The following is a 20,640-nucleotide window of genomic DNA, read 5'->3' as shown; positions in this document are numbered from 1 at the left end:
AAATTACTATCTTCATACATAATACATGGCTTAAATTGTAAGGATAAGATCTTAAAAATTAGATTCATCTTGAAGTTCATCCCATTAGCCTTCTTTGTTGGTCAAAGGCAATTAACATACCTCTAAGTTCTACTGAGGGTAATCAATCGCGAGTCTTGACTCAGATTAAGCCGATTAGCCATGTCGACTTAAACTAGTAAAGTAAGATAAAGTAATCGCCTATTTTTCAGGCGAGGCTTAAAACGTTCAGCTACCAATTAGGTGTTGTAGGCTTTACAATTCAAAGTTTTATCTAGCAAGTAAAAATTAGCTAGAAGCTGGATTCTAAACTGGGGATCTCTTACTTCTCAAATCTACGTTTCAATACCCACTAAAACAACTTCAGCGCCTACTTAAAGTAGACTTATGACTTATTGTAAGACACAGTGTCTTATAGGTGGGACCAATCCTTGTGGACTGATTTCTAAAGGAAAGGGAAACGTCACTTTTTCCCTGTAAGAGAGCACAGCTAGAAGTCAGTGAAAAACGATTGATGGGAAACCCTGGACATTGTCAAAAATAAATAAAGTTTTTCTAAGGTTTTTTTTCAAAACGATGCCCCTTCTATTCACAGGATAAAATTAATTAACCTAGAGCTCTGGGCAGACTGAGCCGGAAAAATGAGCAGGAAAAAATGACCTCTTGTTTGTTACAATCGATAGGTTAGCCGATGAGGTTTCTAGCTAGTTGAGACCGGAGTTCATATACGTCTAGCGGGTGAACTTTGTAAATAGGGAAGATTTTATCTACTAAGGTGTTTTTTCTCTTTGGCTGCAGCATCTTGGGAAACAGGTCCTCGCCCTGCGTTTCAATAATATTATAAACTGGCTTTATAAAAATAAAAAATAAAAACGTAATTTAATAGTTGCTCTGACAGAATAACTTTAATTGCCACGTGAATACATTTATTTACTCTATGAATCACCTAATTGGTAGTTGGACGTTAAGCCCCGCCTGAAAAAATAGGCGATTACTTTACTTACTCGATGAATCTAATGTAACTCTAAGAAAATACTAAAGAGGAAGCTGCTCTAGGTATTCTACTGATATCATAAAGCCTTGAACTGTGAAAAGTCATAGAATAGAATAGATTAAATTAGGGCGGCCTCAAGGCCTACGCCACTGCGACCCCTTTGGATCTATATTGTGGCTTCCCGACTTTAGAGCTCGCCCTCCAGATCCGTCCGTTTAATCAGACTCTTAATTCTGGAGAATGACTCCTGGGTAAAGCTCTCAGGGCTTGGTTTTTTTCCCTCCCTGAGAAGTGTGAAAAGTCATATACAGCTTAAAAGCTACCAAAAAAAGTTCCTACTCCTTCATCCCTAAACGTGTCACAGAAGTGTTGCAGTCCTTTATAAAGTGTACCATGATTTACGAGTCTATAAACGATGAGCTAAAGCTAAAGTTAGATATGTGTTCTTTAAATCCAAGTATTTGTGCATTATCTGGGTTCTATGTGTTAAACGGGGTGTTAGGCAGGTGATAAACCTGTGGGTATCCCTGAAAACCTGAGCATTCCTAATACATTAAAACCTGGAAATGTAATTAATTTTAGGCAACTAATTGAGTTTTGTTTAGCCTGGAATAGAAAAATGGAGATAATAATCATTGCAGTCACGAAAGAAAAACGGATGTTAATTAATTAATCACCAGAGAAAGGGAAACGACAGATAAATGCTTCATTAAAAAGAAACAAAAAATAAAAAATAATTAAACAAAGCAATCCAATTACTGCCATTCAAATAGCTTATCAATTCATCCTCTCAAAGCTAAAGCCCCTCCCAGATAATCTTCTTTTCTCCAGGTATCCTGTAGCGCACTTGATGATACACTGTAGCATAGGTAAACTTTTCCATTTATGAAAAGCTTATAGCTCAAATTAAGCTGCTTAAAGTAGAATTTAGGCCAAGTTGAATTTAGTTTTTTTTTTTTTTTTATAAAGCTGTACAAAAAAATTGACTTTCGAAATGATGAAGTCTTTCTGATGGTAACCAGTTAATCAAATTTCGGACTTATGCATCATACATTTCTATAAAAATAAAAAGACTCCTTAAAATTCATAATCCATCTTGTTCCTGGTGAACCCAACCTCTGAATTACCTCTAAGACTCAAAGAGAAGAGTACATCTATGATGAACTAAGAATTCCTCCATTTATTTTATTTTTAGCAGCGGATTTTTCTACTTAAAACTTTAATCTTTTATTTCTTGCAATTAAAATAGATTAAGCATCTTAAATATGAAATTAATCAAAATTATGGTAGAAAGAAGACTTCCCATTGTCATAATACAAGATAGCTGCATTTAAATGCATAATTCAAATCATCACAACTAGATTTCAACTAACATCCTAAATTTAACGGATTTAAATTTCTGGTCAACTTTTTTGTTAATCAAATTTTGAATAAAACAGACTAAACATAAAATTAAACGTTCTAATATTTCAAAACTTACTGATAATAACCAGTTTTACTTTTAACACTGACCATCTAAGGAAGCTGTAGAACCATATTTTTTGTAAGTTATCACATTATCCATGTAAAGAATACACACTACTACAAAGAAAATTAGCAAGTGTCTTTCACTCACTCTTTAATTTCATTCTGACTAATTTCAAACTCATTAATCAAGAACTGAAATTAAAACTGGCCAACGTCCAAAATATTGCTTAAATTTAAATGTAGCACTAAATCAATTATTATAATCAATTTGCAGATGAGTAACCTTGAAATTGCTTCTTTTTAGTCCTATACTTAAAAGCAAGTAAAAACTTCAGAGAAAATTCTCTGTATATCGATTTTCTTGACGAAAAAAGAATTAGAAATAACTTTAATTTAAAAAAAAAAGTAGATTATTAATTATTAAATTAAAAAGCATAAATACCCCAATAAGGATGGATTCAGCATCTTTCAAGGTCCAAGGATAAAAACAAAGATAGCACTATAATAAACGTTCGTTACAAAAAAGAAAAGCTCTTTATTAATAATTTAACACTTTTTTCTTTTAACAAAACTTTACAATTAAGAACATCCGGGAAATACTTAAATAATCTTGAAATCACAATTACCAGTAATTAGGTCACAGGAAATATGGCCGACTTCACTAATTGGGTCTCTGGGATTCCTTGAAACAATGGATACAGTTATATTAATAAAATAAATTTTTAAAAAATTATTTAAAAACAAAGCCAAAATTAATTATAAACTTAATAATTATATTTATTATTGATAATTAATATTTGTAACAATGATAATAATTTTAAATAATTAAAAAACAAAAAATTACTTTAAAAAAACCAGGCCCAAAATAAATCTTAAAATTAAAAATTGTATTTATTATTGATTATTAATATTTTTAATAATGATAATTAATGTATTTTTTTAAAAAATAAATATAAATCAACACATCGTATACGAATAAAGTTGAGCCCCATCAAAGTGAGTGACGTGGCCATTGGAAATTCCATCATCCTTGTGCTGACCATTTAATTTGTAAGTCTTTTTAATATTAATTAACAATAATCTCAATTAGTTTTACTGTAATTTATTAAATTAATGTTGAAGCATGAAAAATAAGTAAAATTCAATTAGTTTAACAATGGATTTTAATTATAAAAAGTGGAAATCAAATTTGGGGGTCTAGAATCTTCTAAATCAAAATGGCGAACAAGAAAATTCTCTTATTAAGTAATTATTTAAGTTAAATCTACAGATATTTTGAATAATCTATACTGAAATAGCTTTTATATAACTTTTTTTTTAAATTAAAGCAATTTTACTTATTTCAAATTGTATTTAATAAGTCAGCTTAACTGAAGCAATTACCTGGTTTGAATTGCATTCTATTTTCAGTTTTTTGGACATCAAATTATGAATTTCCTTTAAATTGTATATCTTATTTTTATTCAAATATTTGTTTAAATTCTCTTAAAACTCGAAACTAAGAAAACTATTTTACTGTCCACTTAATTTTCTTATCATTTATGGCGATAAAAGAACTCTGAAAAAACATAAAAAAAAATTTAAACAATTAACTGGATACACTATAAAATAAGAAAGTTTTAATTTTTAAATGCATTAATAGGTTTTTCTGCTTTTAATCTAGTACAATGTAAGTCCAACTTAAAAAACTTAAAAACTTAATTTGATTTCTGTTGCAGGAGTATAGGGTGCTTTTTTGTTCATCGATATTTGTGTTGTCAAGTGATCACTCAGTGTTAGTGTTGGGAAAGCTCTTTTTTGGGCAGGCTTTCTCTTGAAAGCACTCAATATGTTTAAACTTTTGAGGTGAGAATATTTTTCAATTAACTTACATAATTTTGTGTTGAAAATACAAAAGAAAATTTAAAAATAAAACTTTTCTTATTTTTCAGTGTTATGTAAGTTGTAAAAGTGTGTGTTGCTGTTAAGACTATCAGTGTTTTGTGCTCAACCTTTTAAGTTTACCGAAAAAGTGAGTAAAGTAAGAAAATATCTTAACAGATTTTCTAATTTTCCCAATTATTATTTTAGAAATTTCAAAATCTATTACCTCTTTTTGTTACTTTAGGTGCCTTAGTTAGTGAATCCGGGTGTGCCGTTATTTAATTGGTAAGTTGTACAGCATTTATATATTTACTGTTGCATTATACAATTAATTTCTGATTTTTTTTGCTATTTATACCACAATAGTGTTAAATAATCCTTAGTTTTTTTAAATTTTTTCAGGTGTTATGTGTTAATAATCCGTGAGAGCAGGTGCCGCTTTATAGTTATGTGAGTGAATTTCTGCAGAAAGCTGTAAAAACAGATCATCGAAGTAGCGTAAAGGTAAGAATGCTTGATTTATATTAATGATACAGAAGTTAACATTTAGCACAAAGAGAAAACGATGGAACAATAGAATTAAAACTCTCTTTCGGCCATTATATTATTACAGAATTTATTATTAAATGATTGCCAATATGCTGTTGTGTTAATGTTTAACTTAGAAAATTAATTTGCATGCAAATGTAATTTATAAATAGAACTAAACATGTATTTACCTCCATTGCATTAATTTCCAGTTTGATTTACACTAAATAATCCATTAAAATTACCACCTCCATGATGTTAATTTCTGTTCACAATTTTAAACATAAATTATTCCCAAAAATAGGGAAAACTTTTACAAAAAAGTAATTTTCCAACACACAAACGAACTTAACCACAGAACAAAAACTTTATTGCTGGTAATGAGTCCTGTGAATGGTAGATTCTCTCCCCACCACAGTCTTTTATGGCAGCCATTTGTTACAATATCATTAGAGAAAAAGAAAATAAAGATTTTCATTTGTAGCGAGCCACTTATTTATTTTATTTTATTTTTTGATCACATCTTTGTGATCTGTTCTACCATATATTAGGTGGTAAACTGATTTTACACAGTGCCCTTTTTTAAGCTTTTATCTTTCTACATAAATAAACTAGATGTAGAAGGGCATCATAATTCAAAAAACCAAAAATCGGAGTTCAAGTTTGATTATGTAGTTTAGGAACTATTGAACCTAAAATAAATTGGACTAAAACAAATTTATTGGGAAATTTACTCAAAAAACTAGAACAGCTCTTCAATTTAGATCTAATGCATCATCTGAATCCTTCACAATCTTCTCGTTAACGAAATATTAAGCCAGTTCGATAAATAAGCAATTTTTCGAAATATATCACAGGCCAGAAAAATGGTTATCGAAATCGTTTATAAGTTTTAGTTTTTTGATTAAGTTTTTCGATCCTTGGCCAATTTGCCTTTGAAACTGATTTGTAACAACTATTTCAAATGAGTAAATGCATCTGTTTTGTATATCTCCATTTCTAATATCTGGATAATAATTTTTTTTGATGGGAACCCTATTTTTATGAAACCGTTAGAGAGACAAAGGGCATCTCGTTGCGTGGAACCTTTAAATTCTTATCATTCATCGGAGACCTTCGCTGTCCTAAAGTTTACAGTGGGCTTCTGAACGTTGGTATTTTCATGAACTTTGATTGCATAAAAGCTTTTATTAGCAGCTTTTCAAAAAAAAAAAAAAAAGAAAAAAGTTTTCCAAATGAACACTGTTTTGTACACGAATTTCGTCCAATAATAGGAAAATACTCGTAGGGTTTATGGCGTGCAATGCTGCGTGAGGAGGCATGCTCTCATATTGTCATCTCATGTCTTGCTTATTTATAAAATGATAACTCGAAAACCGGATGCTTTTTAATTTTGTGTGAAAATGAAGGAAATTCCGTTTAACATATTTCCTATTTTTATTTATATTTGTCGTAAACGTCTTCCTTAAAAGGAATAAATAGTACAACAACAAACATAATCGCAGAGGATGTAGGTAATACACTACAATTAGATTGCTTCATCCTGTTCTGTTTAATCGTATCTAGAAACACTTCTAAACTTAGCTTTTCCTTCCTCTTTCTTATTTAATAAGAAGTAGTGAGAAAACGCCGAAATTCCAATTTTCTTTGTTAAAGTCTGCGCTCTTTCTTGCTTCCTTTTAGTCAGTACAAATTAGTTTTAAGAATAACTAGCAGATTTTATGTCAAACTTGAAATATGAATGAAATTTAGTTGTCGTCACTTCTACCTCCTTAAGCAGACTATGATCAAAGAAAACATGGTATTTTCTAATAACTTTGGGGCGCTTCTTTTTTGGCAAATCACACGAACGATATCACTGGATAGTTTTGTTAATTCAGCCATGTTTTGATAGTGTTAATACGTATGGATAAGCGCTGTTTTTGTGCTACTCAGAAGGGTGTATACTTCAATGCTATAAGTAGAGGATTAATAAGTGTTTATATCGATTTAATTATTCAATTTCTGGTTAATCTCCACTGGTTAACCGCAGCGCTTTTGAACTCAAGTTAAATTTACTTGGCAAAATGTAAAATTTACATAAATAAAATCAGACTAGTGTGACATACTTCAGACTGGTTAACAGACTATTTCATTCTTTATTCTATAAACGAAATATAGATACAGATTCTGTCCCATTAAAAAGCACAATCTTAAACAGAGGGATGACCTATATCTTGTACTTCTTCACTGTCCCATTTAAAATAGATTTAGAGCGCTCTGGGTGTGTGCCCAAATACAACCCAAATGTTGTTCCGTTTTTGGAGTTAAATAGCTTCCGTCAGCCATCAACAATGACGAACTAAAAAATGTATTTATTCTCTTTTTATTGGAACACTAGCAATAAGATTTCATTTAATATCTTAATTGCTCCTAATTTCTTTCGCTGTTTTTAAGTATTTAGTTTTTATTGTGCATAGTTGATTTCGTACACCATAGAATGCATGCTTTTTTATATTCCCCGCCAGTTTCTGCTTTATTACCCTTTATCAGAATTTGATTCATTATTTTGGTATAGAGAGTTTGACTTCCAACTTTATGTTTCTATTACACTCGACAATTGCTCACTCTGAGTCTTAGCTACAAATTAAGAAACCCATATCTGAATATGGTTGATTATGGTATCCAAAACATGCACGTTTCTACGGATAAAATCAAGGATATGGTCTTAGTACTGTGGATACAACCACAACTATATTTCAAGGGTTAAAAACAACATCCAATCTTACTTTGTGAGTTAAGTTTAAACATTAAACAATTATTCTAAAAGGGTTCCATTCTGCCATAGTTTGTAGTCAGAATTATTGTGTTATAACTTTGGTCCCTCCCCTACCATTTGATTTTTAAATATCCAGCATCTCTGAATGATTGATTAAAAAAGTTAAGGGTGTAACTAATGATGGAACTTTTCGAATAGTTAATGGTCAATGGTTACCACTTCACTGTCACGCTGATTCCTGCTAACGGTTGCGCCATCTTTTTTTTGGGTTTCTTTTTGGCACTGTCTTTCGCCATACAGCCAGCATCGTCTAGGTGCTTATCACTAGAATATCACTCACTCTCCATTCTTACTTATAAATACATTCGCTTCACACATTCATCCCTCTACTATACACAACTATTTACATAAACTACGGCTAATGGATGGATCAGTACTCTATATTCCTGCCATCCTTATAGCTTAACCGAAATTAAAATCACGTAATCCTTCTGTAATCATTTTCTTGCATTCATTCTAATCGGCTATAACTTTTAAATACATTCATATTTCTTTGCTAGCTCTGCTAAAGATTTAAGCACATAGATATTGGTGGAGAATATTATGTCTTTGTAGCGAAATGGTGCATCTAAATTCCTGTATACGTCGTCAAAACATTCGTTTCCTTTCTACCACATAACGTGGACATATCTTTACTAGATGTAACGGGTCAAAGGAGATATTTCTACATATCATTATTATATGTTTGAAATCCTCCTCCTCATTGCAATCCACGCAAACAGGAGAGGACCTTTTGTTAATCTCAGGCTATCAGGCTATTCATTATTTTATAGAGTAGGGCTTCTTTAAAATTATTATAACACAAACAGACCCACAAACTCTTCCGACTTGTATTTCCAGTAAAAAAATCCTGACTTTTCAATGATAATAAAATTCCTCAAAAACCAAAAGTCTATCTTTCTGAATTATTATCTAAACAGTCCAGTGTTTTTGTGTAGAGTGTTGATGTTCGGAAAATAAGAAAGTCTGAAAATCTACATGGTAGCATTTAATCAACCACCTGACCAAACCAAACATACGATCGGAGTGTGCCAATTAATTAGAAAGTGCAGGCCGCCGTTGGTCTTGAATCCTCCTGAGGCTTTAATCTTCCAATTGGATATCTCCAAGCGGGGCTTGGTACTGAAGGCAATTAAAGTGATTAAATTCCATCCTCTTTTAGTTTTTCACTCAACGAAATGAAGAAATAGGTTTTCCCAATAGGAGTTTTCTTTATGTTCTTTAAATATATATAAAGGAAATTACTGGCTACTTTAAAGAAATTACTAGCGAGACAACTTGATATATAGTAGTATATACTGTTGCCAATAATGGTGGCAAGAATGTTTGTTTGTAGAGGATGAATTTTATAGAACATAGGAGGGGGTCCTCTAATAATTTTATTTTTATTTTTTTAGAAAGAGGAAGTATTGTAATCGAGCAGATATTTCACCGGAAATATCTATTTTGAGGCACCGAGAGTCCAAAAAAGAGATTTTTAGTTGGTCCCTCTACATTTTTGGGGAGGCGCAACCTTGTTTTTCACCTAGTTGCAAACAAATTGAAGAAGTATGCATTTCCGTGATATTCTCTGTCATAAAAAAAAAATAATTTTTTCTATTTTTACCAACCATAATTTTCGACTTTTCATCTTTGGCTAGTGTAGAAAATTTTAATTTTCTTGTGACTACCGTTTTACCGTTTACCATGATTTCTTATATCGTATAAAAAAGGTGCTTCTAACATATTACTCTATTCATCTGTGTAAGTTTGAAAGTATTATATCAACCTTAACAACAAGCCGCTTGATAATTCTATCATCAACTTATCGATTGTTTTTGATTTGGAATTTCAATTATATTGGGAGAGGGGATCTGGGTTCTGCTGAAACATCCTGCGTTCTTCAACAGCATTTTTTTGTGGCATTGGCTTTCGCCATACAGCCAGCATCATGATCTAGGTGCTTATCACTAGAATATCACTCACTCTCCATTCTTACCTACAAATACATTCGCTTCACACATTCATCCCTCTACTATATACAACTATTTACATAAACCTTACAACTAATGAATGGATCAGTACTCCTATATTCCTGCCATCCTTATAGCTTAACCGAAATTAAAATCACCGTAATCCTTCTCTAATCATTTTCTTCCATTTATTCTAATCGGTTATAACTTTTAAATACACTCATATTTCTTAGCTAGCTCTGCTACAGATTTAAGCACATAGATGTTGGTGGAGAATATTAGGTCTTCGTAGCGAAATGGTGTATCTAAATACCTGTATAAGTCGTCAAAACATTCGTTTCCTTTCTAACCACATAACGTGGACATATCATTATTATATTGTCCTGAAATCCTCCTCCTCATTGCAATCTGCAGCAAAGAGGGGTAGGACCTCTTTCTTTAATAGCATCATTTTATTGTAGTCGAAAACGTGTATAGTATTAAATTTCAATGGTTTTTTTCTTTGTTAAAGTACAAATTCTATGTTTTAAGAAAATTTTATTACGTAATCATTGGTGGATGAACGTCATGAAAGTGTTTACAATAGATTTATTTTTTAAAGAAATCAGTTATTACATAATGTTCTCAGTGCATCAACTGTTACAAGTACAATATATGCAAACAATATACATATTTATATTTTAGTTTACATCGTAGATTTCCAGTCCATATAATATCCAGTTAATAACTGGAGAAGCATGGAGGGGGTATTATTACCCAGAACCTTTAACTATGTTATACCAAATCAAAACAATACGATAGTTCGGCTTCTATGAATAATTATTGTTATTTGTATTAGAATAGGGTTTTCATTGGTGCCAGGTTATCGGTTCACTTTTGTAAAAACAAGTTTTGTTCCTTTTGTACATCTTGTATTAATTTTATTTGTCTTATTGAATATTAAATTCAATAAATAATTCTTTGGTAAAATTATTCTATTAGTTTTCCTCGAACCATTTTACTCACTTTGTGAACAGTTTCCGTTTTATTAATTTTTGTTTCTGGTTTTTACTTTCCCATTTTTTCCCGTTGTTATTAGGTTTTTACTTCTTTGTTTTAGCAATTTCCTTTTCGTAAATGGTTCTAATGATGATTTTCTTTGATCTTTATACACACTTTTAAGGCAAGAAATTTTATTTTGAACATTTTTTTGTAGCCTGAATTTAAGCCTCTTCTGTAAAGAACCGATCATTATGTTGTACGGCTCTAGCTCGTGAGGGTGAAAAGTCTTATAATTAGTTAGAATTGAATTTGAATTTGAGTAGTTTATTTACAATTTAAAAATTTATACAAATAAATGTACAAAAGGAGGTTTCAGGTTGGAAGGCCTATATACTCTCCACAACTTTAATATTTACATGGATGTTAGTAAGTTGAACTTAAAACTAAGGCAAAAAACTTAAAAAAAAAAAAACCTTACTACAAGTTAGAATAGATTAAATTAGGGCAGCCTCCAGGCCTACGCCACCGCCACCCCTATGGATCCATTGTGGCTCCCCGACTTTAGAGCTCACCCTCCAGACCCGTCCGCTTAATCAGACTCTTAATTCTGGAGAGTGGCTCCTGGGTAAAGCTCTCAGGCCTCTTAATTAGTTATGGCGGCTTTTTTTTTTTTCTCTGGAAATCTTAATCCAGCTTTAGTTCAAGAAAGGCTACTTACTTCGCTGGAGCGTTTTTTTTGTGCCTTTAAAGGTTTTATTCTCCAGGCAGTCACTTCTTCTGACTGTGCCATGTATTCTTCAGATTTGTCTTAGCTAGAGTTTGTCTGTGAGTTCGCTAAACCTTAAATGGTTTCACAAATACTCTCTGTACAGGCCCTTTTTTGTGTCACGATTAGGCGTATCGATATTGTTTATTTGTATCGTAGTTTTTCAGAAGAAGTTGTTCCCCCTAGTGATGGAAATTACATACTCCTGTCTTTACTAACTGGAAGTTACTTCGATCGTATCGCCGAATCGAGTCTGGGAAAGTGATTTCTAGAGGAAATGGTGTGGGCGTGATCAAGCTTAAAAAGAAAATACTTTAATATTTTCTTTATAATTTTGTGTTTTCCCTGAAGATGTCATCAAGGAGATTGTCGAAACGGCGAACAATTATAAAACTACAAAGTTAGCAAAGACTAACTAGTCTTTTAGTAGAATTTACTATTTTTAGAAAATGATCCAATTAGAATTATGACGTAATAAGAGAAAATTTATACAATAACAAAAAAATGAAAAAGTAAGACAAAACTTTTTATATAAATTTGCAGAGTAATTCTGTAACACGTTATTCCAAATTACACCTTAGAGGACCATAAAGAAAGAATTTATAATATAATATAATAATATTATAATAAGAGAGTTTTGTTATAAGTAATTTTGCAGAAAGATGTTAGAAGCAATTTAAATATTTATTTAAGAAAAAAAATGTATCTTCCTTCCGTTCAACTCGTTAAAAAAGTTTTATTAAAAAAAATGCAAGGAAAATAGACAATTGCTAGATTCACAACATTCAACAAGTTACTTTATGATCTATACGTCTTCGTGTCTACAGCGTTTCCGTTTCACTCTTTTCCATATTAGGGGGGCGAAAAAACTGTGTTTTTGGGATCAAAAAATGGAAGTATCTGACATATGAAGAAACGATCTAAATGGATGCTGTAAAATCTCTCTAATCTAATCGGGAATAAATGAAGGATACAGAAAGTTTAGGGTTAGAGTTAGATAAGGGGTAAAAAAGGGTGCGGTGATACAGTTTGATTCCTCTGCAATCTATCTACTCGGGCCCTTAGGGTGTTATTGTTTTGTAAGGAGGATATAGGCGTCTGGAGATTGTTCTTTGCGAATGTCTGGGCATAAAGTTTTTAAATGTGATTCCCTAAATGGTACATCTGTAGTGTGTTACTGTTTGGGGGTTCCCTAGTTTGAGTTTAGCTGGGATTTCCTTGTCCAATAAGATTCCCATAGAATTGATTAAAGTGCTCTCGCTTCATGGGACTTTTTTTCCCCCCTTTTTAAATTGTAGTCAAATGGCTCTCCTCCCATTTTATTGCATATTCTTTCAGAAATACAAACCACAAAACCTGGAATCACCGCTGGAAGTTCGAATACTTTGACGAATTCCCATTTTTTCTTTGGATTGTAACTATCTTCTTAATTCATTTTCATTGTTTACTCTTTCCTGAAAGTGTAGGACTATGCTATTCCCCTGAGCCTAAAGGCATGCCTAGATATTGTGTTGATAAGCGACTGATTGCAATAAAGATAATTTTAATGCTCACAAAGTAAATGATAAACTATTCTTTGCCAGGGTAATTTAATTCTCCAGCTAATTGCTTGCAGATAAAAGTACAAACTGTTTTACAACTTCTAATCTAATTCAACATTATCCTATCCTATCAACCTCTATTTTATAAGATCTTTTTCCGCCCCTCTAGCCATGTAAAGGAATATGAAATTTAGCAAACAAAGCGTTTCTACTACCCCCCAAACCCGGATGGCATTGTTTTCTCGCTATTCTATCCGCTTTTCATTTTTATTACGTGTCATTATATAAGTACTAAAGTAAGGAAAATTCTGCTGAGAAAAATAATATCTAAAGCAGTTGCTTTTAGAAGCAAAGATTTGCGTGATTTTTTGTTTGGTTCACAGTTTTAAGATTCAAATGAATAAAACTAATATCCTTTAATACTTCTCGAGATGAAAAATCAAGCATGTGATCAAGATTCCCTGGTGGTCCTCAAAAAAGATTAATATTAATCTAAACTGATCAAATTGTCTGTATTATATCCTTGAAAAGAGTCCTTTTTTTTATCTACATCACCCGTAAGTGACGGCAGTTCTGCCATCCGACGTCGGGCTTCCCAGTACACAAATGCTTTCTTTCTGTAGATATCGTCCGATGAAATAAGATTTCTTGTGTCCTCGATAGAGAGACACAGGTCGAGGTGTTCGGAGGACTTGTCCTCTCTTTCATACAGAGTGCAGGTCGGGTCCACCGCCAACCCAATGCGATATAGGTGGGCCTGCAAATAATCATGTGACCCGTGAGCAGTCTGAAGCAGGCCAAGCCGCCCGTTCTTGTCAGATTAGGTGGAACTCGTCCACCTGGTTCAACCAATACTTGCCACCGTTTTCCATCCGCTTTTGCTTTTTGTCTGCAATTCACTTCTGATCGAAGACAGGCTCAGGTTGATCCATTTGCGCACCTCTTTTTGCCAATTCATCGGCCCTCTCGTTTCCAAGCAGCCCACAGTGCCCTAGAATCCATTGGAGCGCTATAGTCTTATTGCTTTCATTGGCAGTCTCAATCGCTGCTCAGCATTTCGCTATGACTGCCGACTCTGCATATCTCGCTTCAGCTATAGCTAGATTCACCGCATGCGAGTCAACAAAGACCACAATACGGCACCAAGGACCCCGCTTCATTTTATCAAGGGCTAATAATATTCCGGCAAGCTCGCCATCATAATTAGTGGATATTTTCCCCCACAGGTGCTGATAGTTGAAAGGCTTCAGAGTACACACCGGCTCCCGCATTATGTCTTGATTCTAGGGCTGAACCGTCTGTGTAGACATGAAACCAATCGGGTGAAAGGTATCGATTAGTAATGGTTTCTAGAGCTACTGCCTTTAGCTCCACTTAGGCGTTATTCCTTTTTTAACAGCTCTAGTTAACTGAAGGTTACATTGTACCTGCGCTAATCTTAGGGGGCTTTTTGAAAAGAGTCCTTCGCAGGAGTCCTAGATCTAGATTTAGTTCGTTAGTTTTGTTCTTCATTTAAAAGTCATTGGCTTTTAAAGAGATTCACTTCTCCGGACATATGCTTTAAGAGCTTTCTGGGTAGATAAACTCTGAGGGGAGATAACTATATTGGAAGCTGGGAATTCTATGAGGGAGTTGAACACTTCCTTATTAACTATTCTACGTATCTCTCTCTCTGTAATGGCGTTTTATAGGAGCTAATTACCCTTAATCAGATATACAGTAGCGCAAACACAATTCTATTGGGACTTAAAATATCTGTTGTGTGTGACAATGAGTGCCTACGTTAATGAGCTAGAGTTCGCATTTAGGTTTACTAAATCCAAACTGTTGCCCACATTACCCAGCAATTTAGGCCCCCAATTAAGGGGGCTGTTAGTATAAGTATTGCCTGCATTGTTAGGGGGAATACCCAGCCAGGGCTGCTGAGAACTGTGTAGAGCCCCTTACACTAGGATACTACGCTGTAGGCTAGAAAAATCTGCTCGTCTAAGCTCCCTGTTTGCCTTAATGTGTACTATAATCCTAACGATTCCCTAGGCTCTTCTATTCTAATCTAATGAAATCTTAGAGCTGTAAAATATTTGTCTCATATAAAAGGTGGTCTCTTAAAGGAAATATTGAGTTTGAGATATACGAGCTTTTGTACTTTTGTGCATCCGTTTGTGTTACTCAAAGACGCGCACAAAAGATAGAGAGAGAGAACTAGAGAAAGAGAGGGAAGCGTCAAATACTAAAAATCACTTTTTAGGGCTAACAGCATCTTCTCTTTCAATCTAAAGTACAAACTTTACACCTTCTCAGATATCACATTGCTCCCCAGTGCCATTCGATACCTTCTGAATCACCTGAATTCCACAAACAAAGAATAAAGAAAACAAATCTTCCTCTGCTTTTACTAGAAAAATATTCCCTCAAGTTCACCTGAATAACGTTCTTATCTTGATTTAATATAATACGGGTTTTCCTTCAATAAGCAACTGACTGGAGTCAACTGTGACTAAAAAAAAAAAATTGACTCGACTATTCCGTCAAGGCCGTGTGGTTCTATAAGGAAGATTGTAGGCCTATTAACTGAGCCACTGCAGGCTCGAAAAACACATGCATCGCATGGGCCTGGCAGATGACAGCCTCTGTCAGGAAGAGGAGGAGGAAACGGCACTGCACGTGTTGTGGTCAGTGTGAGGGGCTTGTCTAGGGCTAAGGATGTTACTTTTCGGGGGAGGAAAAACCAAGGCCTTGAGAGCTTTACCCAAGAGTCGCTCCCCAGCATTTAAGAGTCTGATTAAAAGGACAGTTCTGGAGGGTGAGCTTTAAAGTGAGGGGAACCACAATAGATCCAAAGGGATCGCAGTGGCGTAGGCTTTAAAGGCCGCCCTCTAATCTAATCTATTCTCCAATCGTTCCTATTTCGGAATACAGATTTTGATACTACGGAACAGCAAAGCGTTTAATCCTAATCCGAAATCCAAAATCTCCAGACAAGAAAGTTTTCAGATCATCCTGATGTTCCCTTTTATGTGAGCAATCTCACCATTCATTCACAACTGTATATAGTACCATCTACGTCCATGACCTCGTACAATCCAGCTTAATCAAATTCTTTTCTTTTCTTACTTTTTAAAGCTCTCATGATAAGCTCTTGCCATTCTCACATCGCACTTTATCAAAAGCCTGAAGCGCCGAATTGAACTGTTTTTATTCAGTACTTTTTTAACCGCTTTTGATGACCATTGTTAGGTGGCCCTCATTCTAGTTCAAGCCAGATTTTCTTTACTTAAATATTATTTAATCAATTAGAATGATCTTTAATTTATTTTTATTGGTTACTTATATTCAGATTCGCTTGCTGCTTGCACCAATCGCGTTGTAATAAGTGAAAAATATGGAGGCAAACAGATATTTCCATTTTTAAACTCATTTTTGCAAATTCGTGTCCAATCACAACAATTCCTCTTAGTATAATACACGGAAAATACGTGGGTGTTCCTAAAATTTTAGGGTATGTTTATTACGGAAAGTTGTACAATCTGGGAAATGAACTACCACCATCAAATGAAAATCATTTTATAATTTGTTTAATCTAAAAATTTCTAAATCCCTTTTTTTTTTTATCCTTAAAATTGTTTTTGGGTTGTTTTTGACCGGAAGCAAAAATATATGAATTTAAATTCAGAACATATTTTATTTTATCCACGTAAAATTGTTACGTGAAAAACTAAGAAATTTATTTTGTAAAATTGAAAACATTTTTGGGAGTGGTTATCTATAATACATTTTCCTCAATAAATTAATTGAAATATATAAATGTTAGCAAAAGATATGTTACGTAAATAAATTTAGACCTATAAACGGAAATATTTTATATTAATAGTTGTTGCGGAAGTGATGTTTTTTGTTTATCCTTTTTATTTTTTGTAAAGGCAATTTTTGGGGAATGTTGCAGCTTTAACAAAAATCCAAATAGTCAACCTATAATTCGATAAATTTTAAAAGTTAGAATGGTAAATTTAGCTAGAATAAAATTGATAAGAAAAATAGTTTGTTGAGATTTAGAATACTTACCGCAATTGTTAAGATATATATTATTTTTTTGCGGAACAACAATCACCTGATTAGTGATGAACAAAAAAATCTTTCAGGTAGTTTTTAAGGATTTAAAAGAAAATTAAAAAAACGCGGAAAAGAATATATTTGTTCAGAAAAAAAAGCGATTGATATTGGATAAAGACGGACCACGCACTTGTAAGAAGAGCAAACCAAATCAGAGCACAGAATGTGGCTCCGCATCTACAGGCGGGATACTGGAGCTTGTCTAGTACTTTACTCCAGTTACCATGGCAGCGACTGCGCTCTACTGTCCTCCTATTCCCACTGAATGTATTTTTTTTTTTATTATTATTTTTCTTCTTCCCCTTCTCGTGGAAAATTTTACCACTTACCCTTTTTCCATCTCATTCTAAAGTTTGTCTTTTCTTGTTTTTCTTTTTTTTTTTTTGTTTTACATCAAACTTGAGAAAAAAGAAGCCACTTTCTGTCTGTAGAATATGTACAAAAAAAGAAACGTTTGTAACAAAGTAAATAGAGTAATTTAAATAAAAATAATGCACAAAATAAATATTGAAAAATGTTGAACTGCTGCTGTTAAGATAAACAGTTGTGATTGGTCCCGGACCAAGTACAGTCGAACCTCGCTTAACGAGCATAATTCGTTCCAGAACCTTACTCGTTATGCGAAATACTCGTTAAGCGAAACAATTTTTTTATATAAATTAAAATAAAAGGGGATAATTGCTAGATCAGCCACACTTACACCATTTTCTCGTTTCTCAATGATTTTACGTTTCAATTCTAACGTTATTTTAATTCTTTTCGAAGCCATTTTGTTAGAGGGATAACAAAATAAACACAATAATATTTAAACACAAATATCATTATATGGACTTCCCCTATACACCACTCATTCGGTGAAGTTCGGTTTCGACTGTATCAATGCATTAGATACGTGGAGAATATGAAACGCATATGCGTAAACAGGAATGACTAATCGAAGAATGCGCAGTTTTCGATGAGTCAGCGAAAACTGCGCAGTCAGTGAAATGTCATTAGAAAACTATCGTTATGCGAAACATCGCTCGCTATAAGAATCAATTTGTTTTACTCGTTATGCGAATTACTCGTTAAGAGAGGTGCTCGTTATGCGAGGTTCCACTGTACTACTAAAATTATCATTTTTTTTTATTGAAGCTGATTGGTTTTCCCTCATTGTAATCGTGCAGGTTTTCAATTTTGAGTTTTCCGAAAGTAAAGAAAATTATTTTTACTGATTGATCTCTCTATCCCTTACTGCCTTTTTGTACGTAATGTACGCAAGCCTGCTTTAGATTCCTCCCCCAGGAGCTTTAAAGTGAGGGGGGCCACAATAGATCCAAAGGGGTCGCAGTGGCGTAGGCCTTGAGGCCGCCCTAGTCTAATCTAATCTAACTCTGAACCACTTTACTTCATCAAATTAAAGAAGCAGTGATGAACCCGCCACTGAAAAGCATCAGCGATGAATATTGGAGGAGTTCTACTAAAAAAATCTTCCATTTTTTTTACTAAAATTTACAGGAACGCCTAATTTAATCCCAAATTACGATCTATCCCTAAATTAAAGACATATTAACCCTCAGAATGATTGCTTCTCAAAACTCCTGTATACTTGAAATCACAAACACAGTACTTGAAGTACTCTATTCAAGAATTATAAGAGACAGCTGTATTATAACTTATCCTTCCCAATAAATATAATTATTCAAAATAAGAATTTTCATGCTTAATTAATAACAAAAGATTTTAAAACCAAAATTTGCGGTTAACTCGCGAATGAAAATTGGTTTTCAACAATGGAAAACATTTTTCTTGTTTTTCTGTTTTTCTATAAAATATATCTTCCATAAACCTTCTCATAAAACCTATAAATTTAAACCAAAAAATTATTGGAAGCAATATAACTAGTGGGATTTAGGGAGCGCTCTCTGTCCTTTATTTCTAACTTCTTCGCTTCATTTTATTTTGGATTCTCTCCTCTTCGAGCCATTAACCCCTTAATGCACAGTTTTTTTTGAAAAAACCGCTATATTTTATATTTGATTAAGTAATTGTTAGAGCTTACAATCCCATGTAAATGATAAATATCTATAAAACGATTGTTTTTGTTTGCTTTCACATTATTTTCAATTCTCGATTATATTCGAGAGTGAAAAATTATAGTAGCATAAAGTGCAACGCCGCTCGAATTATCTCGAGTGTGCACAGTTTGGCCAGTTTAGCGCGCTCGAGTTAACTCGAGTGTGCACGTTAAGGGGTTAATGGATTTGGTTCTTGAATAGAGTACATCAAGTACTGTGATTGTGATTTCAAGTATACAGGAGTTTTGAGAAGCAATCATTATGAGGGTTAATATGTCTTTAATTTAAGGATAGATCGTAATTTGGGATTAAATTAGGCCTGTAAATTTTAGTAAAACAATGGAAGATTTTTTTAGTAGAACTCCCACAATATTCATCGCTGATGCTTTTCAGTGGCGGGTTCATCATTGCTTCTTTAATTTGATGAAGTACAGTGGTTCAGAGTTAGATTAGATTAGACTAGGGCGGCCTCAAGGCCTACGCCACTGCGACCCCTTTGGATCTATTGTGGCTCACCTCACTTTAAAGCTCACCCTCCAGACCTGTCCTTTTAATCAGACTCTTAATGCTGGAGAGCGCGACTCTTGGGTAAAGCTCTCAAGGCTTTGGTTTTTCCTCCCCGGAGAAGTAACATCCTTAGCCACACGAGCGCCTTCACACTGACACAACACGTGCAGTGCCGTTTCCTCCTCCTCTTCCTGACAGAGGCTATCATCTGCCAGGCCCATGCGATGCATGTGTTTTCTGAGTCTGCAGTGGCCTACAATCATCCTTATAGCCCCACGCGGCCTTGACGGATTAATTCTGCAGTCAGCCGTGGTTCAGAGTTAAGAAATAAGGGATATGAGATCTCAATTTAACTATCTATTCATGATCAATAAATGGAAAAATAGGAGACAATTAAATCTTTATCTAGTACACAATAGGACTAAAAATCAGGTCAAGGTAGTTTGTAAAAGATAAGCCGAAAAAACCCTTTTTTTAGTAAAGGGTTCTGAATACACCGGATCTCTTTATTTTATCACTGAGATGCTGCGTTACGCTCGGCTGCCATTATCAGTAACGCATATAGATTGGTAGAAGGGTGTCTGTAGTACGAAGGAACAGGGTTATCCTCACACACACACACCGTGATGTCACGCTACATTAGATTGTCAAAGCAAGCAAGTGGGCTTATCAGATAACTCACGCCTCATCACTCTTCAGTTGATCGTAGTCTGTGGGGGTATAGCCTGGCCGCGCACGCCATTACAATAACTTTCAGATTTCCTTACTCGTAGTCTCCCGTCTTATGTATCTAAATTACAAACTGTATAAATAAATAATGTATTCCATGTAGTAAAAGTAAATTTAGTAAAAATACATATAGGGTCTAATGTAATAGCAATAAAACTGTGATGAAAACTTATTGATTTCTCTCATCTCTCTCTCTTTCTCCTTTGATGCTTTCTTGAAAGAGAAATTTATGAAGTTTTCCTATTTTCTTTTTTGTAATTTTCTCTTTCTCGTACTCCTTGCCCTTAGATCGTATTTCGATCTGATCTC

General features: G+C 33.7%; 2 protein-coding genes across 4 annotated transcripts in view; one reads left to right on the top strand and one right to left on the bottom strand.

The window, feature by feature from the left end:
• The window catches only part of LOC141451663 (potassium voltage-gated channel protein Shaw-like), a 231,910-nt gene extending 214,669 nt beyond the window's left edge, over positions 1-17,241 (bottom strand). The window contains exons 1-3 of one of the 3 annotated variants that reach the window (XM_074123152.1): positions 5,062-5,257; positions 3,863-4,037; positions 2,922-3,161 (exon numbers count right to left, since the gene is read on the bottom strand). The gene's annotated coding sequence lies outside the window, so the exon portion shown is untranslated. Of the gene's footprint in view, positions 1-2,921; positions 3,162-3,862; positions 4,038-4,568; positions 4,796-5,061; positions 5,258-16,990 lie in introns of those variants that run through there. The other 2 variants (XM_074123153.1, XM_074123155.1) reach the window with 2 other exon arrangements.
• LOC141451657 (uncharacterized) overlaps positions 3,466-20,640 on the top strand; it is a 618,152-nt gene continuing 600,977 nt past the window's right edge. Inside the window, exons 1-5 of the mRNA XM_074123121.1 lie at positions 3,466-3,529; positions 4,198-4,324; positions 4,411-4,490; positions 4,587-4,627; positions 4,745-4,846. The gene's annotated coding sequence lies outside the window, so the exon portion shown is untranslated. The remainder of the gene's footprint in view (positions 3,530-4,197; positions 4,325-4,410; positions 4,491-4,586; positions 4,628-4,744; positions 4,847-20,640) is intronic.

Source organism: Rhodnius prolixus, unplaced genomic scaffold, assembly GCF_049639745.1.
Source record: "Rhodnius prolixus isolate KJV_2025 unplaced genomic scaffold, Rpr scaffold_14, whole genome shotgun sequence".
Lineage (NCBI taxonomy): Eukaryota > Metazoa > Arthropoda > Insecta > Hemiptera > Reduviidae > Rhodnius > Rhodnius prolixus.
Note: the sequence above shows the minus strand (reverse complement) of the source record. Positions and strands in the feature narration are given on the sequence as shown.